The 8253-nt window shown below is 42.1% G+C and overlaps 1 pseudogene; it reads left to right on the forward strand.

Moving 5' to 3' along the window:
• Positions 1-6411: 6411 nt before the first annotated feature.
• Positions 6412-6996, forward strand: LOC111178168 (ubiquitin-conjugating enzyme E2 D2-like; annotated as a pseudogene).
• Positions 6997-8253: the final 1257 nt, after the last annotated feature.

The following is an 8253-nucleotide window of genomic DNA, read 5'->3' on the forward strand; positions in this document are numbered from 1 at the left end:
AATATGGCTTGGCTATAGCACTGAGTTATATAATCAGACACTAATCTAGGTATTGCTGTGATGGCTGTTTTGTATGGCATCCAAAATCAGTTGCCTTTAAGTAAATAAAATTCACAGTCAATAATGTAAGTTTTATATATATATATATAAAATTATAAATATATATGTATATTTTATATATATATATATATTCATGGATGTGGGGGGTGTACATACACACACACACACACACATTCATGACAAAATAAGGAGAAATACTCACAACAGTTACTCTTCCAGGTTATGTAACTGGCCACATGGTAAGTATAGCTACCTTCATCTACTAGCCATTCTGTATTCCCATGGCCTTCTCCAAGCACCTTAACTGGTCCTGGTTCTTTACCTGGTAGAGTGACCCAAACCTTCATCCTAAAAGATTGGGGCCATTAATAGTCCTGTCTGGACTAGGTTGTTGTGGTTTTCCATTGACCTTAATATATTAAGGGCATGGTAATAATAATATATTAAGGGCATGGTAATAATAATAGACACCCTGAGAGATCTCCTGCATTTCAGACACACTCTTCCTTGCCTCTATTATGGAGTAGTTCAATTTCTTCTTGGTAGTTGGGATCCATCACCTCCAGCAGCACAGTAATTCCCTTCTTTGCTGTTGATTCAGTGGCATGAGGAGCCTAAAGTGGTCAGGCAGCTGTCTTAAATTCCAGTTCAATGGAATCATTGTTGTCTCTACTAGTAGAAGCATTTTTCCCTTCAGAACAAAAACCTCTAGGACAGCAGAACATAAGGTCCTAGAGAAAAGGAAGCAAAATTTTGCTAGTGTGTCACTAAGAGATCACAGTGAGTGGTGCCAGTCCTACTTCCACTCCTTGATTCCTGGACCTGTGAACCCCAGCTATTGGAGAAACAACACCATATTTTTGATGCTGATTCAGAGCATACACAGCCTTCTGGAGAATACTGCCCAGTACTTCAAGGTATTGGCACCTAGTTGGCACTGTAACTGAGTCTTTAAAAGGCCATTCCACCATTGTATCAGCTTCAGGATGGTAAAGGACATGGTAACACCAGTGAGTTCCACGGGCCTATTACTACACTTCATTTGTTGTGAAGTGACTTTCTTGATCAGAAACAATGCTGTGGGACTTCCCTGGTGGCACAGTGGTTAAGAATCTGCCTGCCAATGTAGGGGACACGGGTTTGAGTCCTGGTCTGGGAATATCCCACATGCCGCGGAGCAACTAAGCCCGTGCGCCACAACTACTGAGCCTGCACTCTAGAGCCCATAAGCCACAACTACAGAAGCCCACGTGCCTAGAGTCCATGCTCTAGGCTTCTCTTGTTGCTCTAGGCAACAAGAGAAGCCACCACAATGAGAAGCCTACGCACCGCAACGCAGAGTAGCCCCTGCTCTCCACAACTAGAGAAAGCCCGTGCTCAGCAACCAAGACCCAATGCAGCCAAAAATAAATTTATAAAAAAAGAAACAAGAAACAATGCTGTGAGTAATACCATGACAGTGGAAGACATTCTGTAAGTCCGTGGATGGCAGTTTTGGAAGAGGGATTATGAGTAGGGAAGGAAAATCCATATTCAGGGTAAGTGTCTGTTCCAGTAAGAACAAAATGATGCCCTTTCCATGATGAAAGGGGTCCAATGTAACCAACCTGCTACCAGTAGTTAATTAATCACGCTGGGGAATGGTGCCATACGGGAGACTCATTGTTGGTTACTGATGCTGGCATTGGATACTCAGTGATGGCTGTAACCAAGTCAGCCTTGATGAAGTCCATGTTGCTGAGTCAATGCAAAAGAGAAGCCTCTTCCACAGGAAAAGAAAACTCATCAGAATGTAGGAGCTCAATGTCTCCAAGTTCATCAGGGTCTCCCACAAGTCCCAAATCCAACTTTTAGTATCCCATTTCTTCCCAATCAATGTCTTCACATTAACTCTAAACATCCTACAAGGCTGAGAATTCAATTTGCATTGTTTTCAGACAGTAGGAGGATGAGATTCTTGGTTTGATTTTCAGCAATCTCGTTCCAGCAGCTATAGGAAATAAGGGTCTCCTTCATGGTACACGTAGAAATTTTCAGGTCATTTATGCAGTGCTTGAGTTGGGAATTCAAATCCCTGCACTCATCTTTTTCTTTCCCTACTTTATCCAGCAACATTAGGAGCAACTAGCCAATATCACTTCACTAGTTAGCTTGTCAAAAGTGTTCCAAAGTATCATATACACAGTCACTCAGATCCTTACTTCTTGTAAGTGGTTGATTAGGAGTATCTAACGGTGATATTTTTTGTATCTATATTGTCAGATTATGCCATGGTCCATGAGTGTTCTCTTTACTACTAGAAATAGAGTCATTAGCACATTTAAATATAATCAGATTAGAGAGCCATTTCCAGAAACCCCAGAACCCAATTTAAAAAAACTCATCTTTAAAATTCTGTCTCTCTAGAACCACTCTGGGTACCAAAATCTGTATTAGTCAGGGTTCTCCTGAGAAACAGAATTAATTGTATACATACAATTATATATATATATATATATATATACACAATTCTATAATATATATACTATTCTGTTTTTCTTTCTCTGAAGAACCCTGACTCCCTGGCTGATAGAGCTTTTGGTACTGGGAAATGAGGTGCTACTGTAACAATAATGAAATTGTGGAAGTGGCTTTGGAATTGGGTAATAAGTAGAAGCTGGAAGAATTTTGAGGCACATAATAAAAAATGCTTAAATTGTGTTGAAGAGAACATTGGTAGAAATATGGATGTTAAAGGTGATTGTGGTGAGAGTTCAGAAGGAAATGAAGAATATGGTAAAGAGAATTTCTATTATCTTAGAGAATACATATATCACCATGAACAGAATGTTGATTGGAATATGGTGTTAAATGAGTTTCTGGTGAGATTTCAGAAGGAAGTGAGGAGCGTGTTATCGGACACTGGAGGAAAGGCAATCCTCACTTTAATGCGGCGAAAAACTTGGCTTAATTGTGCTCTGCTGTTAGTGGGAAGATAGAACTTCTAAGTAAGTTCTGAGACATATAGCTGAGATTTCCAAGCAAAGTGTGGAATGTACAGCCTGCTTTCTCCTTGTTCCTTGCTTACAATAAAGTGTGAGAAGAATGAGATAAACTGAGAACAGAACTGTTAAGCAAAAAGGAACCAGACTTTATTATTTGGAAAATTCTTAGCATGCCCAGTTAGCATTTTCTGGGCTAAGTGTGTGACTGCACAAACTTTTCCTGAAGAAATTATGCCTGTGACTCATGGATCCAGTCAACCATCTCAGTAGAAGCCAGGAATAGAGGTGGGTTATCCAGTTCTGTAATGGCATGGATCCCCTTGACATACATGGAAGAACTGACAAGGTTTTTGAGAACGTTATATCAGAAGGAACACTGCAAGCTGTGACTGAAGGAGCCAGAGACAGGATGAAATGCAGAAAGGCTATCAGATTTCAGAGATTCTACTGGTAGAAACAGACTGATAGAAATATTCAAACATGAGCTCTTCTTCAAGAAAAAGAATGACTTTCAGGGCAGAGTCATGGGTGCAGAGGCAGAGAAGCTAGAGACAGGAACAGAGGCAGGGCCTGGCAGGGCCTCCTTGGGCCCAAAGGGTAGATTTGGTAAAAGAAGTTTATTTTCAGGCTACAAAAACTAGTGGACTCTTCCCTTCTGGGTTTCAGATTTGCTTGAGACTACTGACTTATTTATTCCTTCCAATTTCTCCCTTTCATAATGGGAATGTCTATCCTTTGCTTGTACTATCATTGTATTTGCAAACAGATAACTTGTTTTCTGTTTCACATGTCCACAGATGATGAGGAATTTTGTCCCAAGGTGAATCATACCCAGAGTCTCACCCATACCTGATTTAGTGTGCTTAAATGAGATTTGGAATTTTTGACTTGATATTTAGATGAGATTTTAGAGTTAATGCCAGAATGGTTTAAGACTGTTGGGGATGTTGGGGTGGGATGAGTATATTTTGCATTTTGTATTTTTGTGTGAGACAGATGTGAATTTTGGGGGGTAGAGAGCATACTGTACTAGGTTGAACAGTATCCTCCCAAAATCCATGCCTACGTGGAACTCAGAATATGATCTTGCTTGGAAATAGAGTATCTGTAGGTGTAATGAAGTTAAATGAGATTATACTAGATTTGGGTGGGCACTAAATCCAAAGATTGGTGTCCTTATAAGGAGAAAAAGAGTTGGACAACCACAAAAACACACAGAGGGAAGAAGTCCACATGAAGACTGAGGCAGAGATTGGAGTGATGCAGCCACAAACCAAGGGACAACAAGGATTGCTGGGACCACTGAAGCAAGGAGGAGGTGAGGATGGGTTCTGCCCTAGAGGTTTCAAGAGAGAAAGAGCTCTGCTTACACCAGGATTTCAGACTTCTTGCCTCCAGATCCATAAGAAAATAAATTCCTGTTGTTTTAAGCCAGTTTGTGTAATTTTGTTATAACAGCATAGGAAACTAAAAAGGAAGGTGTAAGTCTGTAAAGTACTTCACATTAACAATTTTACTCAAATAACATTTCTTTCAACGGTGAGAATACACACACACATAAATTGATTCTAATTTCAGATTAAGATATATATATATATATATATATACACATACATTTACAGATAAATATGTAGATACATCTTAATCTACAATCAGAATCAACTAATCCATACAACATGGCCTTGTATTTCTTTCTTAGTTTCTTGGAAATGTAATCATTATCAACAAAAGACTTGTCAGTTTCTCATCTTTTCAAAGGGGATTGGAGAATACAAACTTCCTGTGGGTGAGATAAGTTCATTCATCTTACAAAAAGCAATAGAGAATGCATCCTAATGTAACACACATCATAAAGTATTTAAACAACTTTACTGCAGCATTCAAAATACAAATATGAGCAGTCATTCTTTTCCCTTTTTCCTCCTCCTCTCTCCCATACTATCTGGGTTTACTGAAGTTACAGTTTTAAGACTGGGAAGTGTGACTAGGGAAAGGTGTGTTCCCCGCCACCCACCCCCACCCGCACCCCCGGCAATTCTTCAAATATGTCAGTATCATAAAAGACAGAAAGGCTGTAGCAATGTTCCAGACTCAAGGAGACTAAATAGAGACAACAGCTAAATGCAATATACTTGGATCCTGGGTTGGATTCTGTACTGGAGGGGTTTAAAAATAAGTTTTAAGGACACTACATGTCAATTGACATAACTGGAATATGGATATTATTTTATAGATGTTAAATTTAATGATTATATATACCAGATAGAGTACTGGTTTCCTTCCTTCCTCCTTTTCCTGTCAGAAGTTTTTCAAAAATTAAAGAAATTTTAGCCCCACAATGAATTTTTGAAGGCTTTATTTCTTCATAAAAAATGAATTTACCAAAACGTTATGAAACATTACTTTAAAAAGTTAATGGAGTGTAATCTGTAAAAATGTTGAGTAGCTATGTTGTACACCTGAAACTAGCATGATGTTGTAAATCAACTATACTTCAATTAAAAAAAAAAGTTATAAAAGTATTGTAACGATGTTAAATTTGCTAAAGTTGATCATATAAAAGAATGTCTCTCTTAGGAAATACACAAAGAAGTATCTGTAAGTAAAGGCCAGGATGTATGTAACTCACTCAGAAGTGTATGTGTATATGTGTGTGTGTGTGTGCATACATATATATATGAGAGAGAGAGACAGAGATAGAGACAGAGAGACAGAGAATTAATTAATATAAAGCTGATGGGGTAAAATGTTAAGGGATGCTGAATCTGTGTTATTGATTGTGTTATCTGTATTATTGTTGGAGAGGAATTCCTTGAACCGCTCTTATTTATTCAGGTAACTCTCATTGGTGAACAGTGGGTGTGGCTCAACTTGCCAGCCCAGAGCCCCGGTGCTGGGTGAGCCCCGGCCCCTCCACCCCCCAATCCCTCCCCAGACCCCTGTACCCCCGACCCCCCTCCATGCCTCTGCCCCCTTCCACGCCCCCCTACCTGGTCCCTTCCTCCTTCACTTCCCTGCCCCTCCCCCCTCTAACGTAAACCCCACCCCACCCACCTCACTCCCTGCGGTACCCGCCCTGGGAGACACCACACAGCCTCATCAGCGTGGCCCCTGTGACCTCACTGAGCAGGTCCCCGCCTGGCGGCGGCACTAACAATGTCTCCAGGCGGCTGTGTCTTGGGGCGGCACGGCCTCCGGGCTGCGTGGCCTCCAGCTCAGGAGAGTGCCGAGGAGGAAGCGGTGGCCACGAGCTACTAGCGTCCCGTGGCGCATCAGGTATGGTGGAGCGCCCGACTCCCTCCTCAGTCCCATTCTCCCACTCTCCGCCACCATCCGCCTGCCATGACACCCCCCCTCGACGCCGCAGCCGGCCTTCAGTCCACCCATCTACCTGCGCCGTCTGTCACCGTTCCTCCCACCCCATGATCACCACCGTCGCCTTCTACCTGTCGCCAGGCCCAGCGCCAAGGATTGGCCACGTGTCACAGATGATGGCCTTAAAGTGCATCCACAAGGAGCTCCTCGACCTGTCCCGCGACCCCACCCCCACCCCCACCCCCCCGCCCAGAGCTCAGTAGGGCTAGTGGGGGATGACATATTCCACTGGCATGTGACCATAATGGGGCCCAATGACAACCCCTACCAGGCAGGAGTCTTCTTCCTAAAGGTCCAGTTTCCTTCCAATTACCCATTCAAACCACCCAAGATTGCATTCACCACCCAAGTTTACCATCCAAACATTAACAGAAACAGAAACATCTGCCTGGACATCCTTAGATCTGAGTGATCACCAGCACTGACAATTTCCAAAGTATTGTTATCCATTTACTCCCTGTTGTGCGACACCAACGCAGATGATTCTTTGGTTCCGGAAATTGCTAAGATCTACACAAAGGATAGGACAAAGTATGACAGAATTGCTCGGGAATGGACTAATAAATACGCCATGTAATTTAAAAATAAATGATAATCCCATCACCTTATTAAAGCTGGCAGTTTAATTGGTTATCTTTTGTCGGCTTTCTATGAAAGGAGGGCTCCGCATCCTCTGGGCATATGTGGTAACACCTCCTATGTATCAGGGTGTGTGGAGGTGGTGGAGCAAGTCTGCAGGTGGAAACAAGGGTGGAGGAGGGATTGGTGAGTGGGGGTAAGGTTGGGGGTTTGGGTGAGTGTGAGACCAGTTTTAACTAAGTTTTCGTTATTGATTTAGCATTAGGAAAGCAAGAACAAGGAGGTGGTGGCTTTAGGATAAGGAGAGCAGTTCCACCAACCAGAGAGATAATTTTTAATGTGAGTCTTTTAGAACTGACAACGGTGAGGACAAACAATGAAGATTACAAAGCTAGTCAGGTGTCCACTTTATTCTGAAGAAACTATGGGTGTTGATTTTGAACAAGATTAGTATTAACCAATATCCTTGTAACTGGGCAAGACCCACGCGCCAGGTCCTCTGCCTGCCTCTTGTCTGCAGAAAAGCCATAGTTTCTCAGGGCTCCCGAGTCACAAAAGCCTGACTCAAGAATTAATGATTGAAAGGATGTGACCATGTAGTGACAAAAGTAGCAGTTGGGCCAGGTGAACTGGTAACAGTTTAAACAGTAAATCAGCCATGACAGTCATGGAATCCTTAGTTCCTCCCTGGAATACATAGATAACAGCATCTGAGGCAGACACTGAGTTGATTTACAGATGCTAAACCCCCACCAAATGGAAGAAGTTAACTACTTGATGACCATGAGCATGTAGACGCAGACCTAATGGAGCCTGAGGATTGATGTTAACCTCTGTGACACCACCCTGTTACCTCACCATCAACAAATCAGACAATTGTGTGCTGATCATACATTCTGCGACTTCCCTCCTTCATCTTCCTTTTAAAAATGCTTCCCTGAAACCTACTGGAGAGATCAGGTTTTTTAAGCATTAGCTACCCTAGACTCCTTGTCTGGAGCCTTAAAATAAAGGCTGCACTTTCCTTCTCTGCAACCCGGTGTCAGTAGACTGGCTTTACTGCAAGCAGGAGAACAGCCCCAAGTTTGGTTCGGTAACATCCTCTATTTTGAGGTCCATATTTAACTGGCAAAATTAAATGGATTTGGAGTTGTTACAAAATAAAATGATGAGTTTTATTCCCAGTCTTCTCCACCTCCCACTCCTTCAATCCCTATCTTTGTTGTCACTCTGCCTCTCTCCCACTCTGGATTGT

This window comes from Delphinapterus leucas, chromosome X (genome assembly GCF_059928025.1).
Source record: "Delphinapterus leucas isolate spDelLeu-1000000601 "Yukka" chromosome X, BTC_Dleu_Yukka2, whole genome shotgun sequence".
NCBI classification, from domain to species: domain Eukaryota; kingdom Metazoa; phylum Chordata; class Mammalia; order Artiodactyla; family Monodontidae; genus Delphinapterus; species Delphinapterus leucas.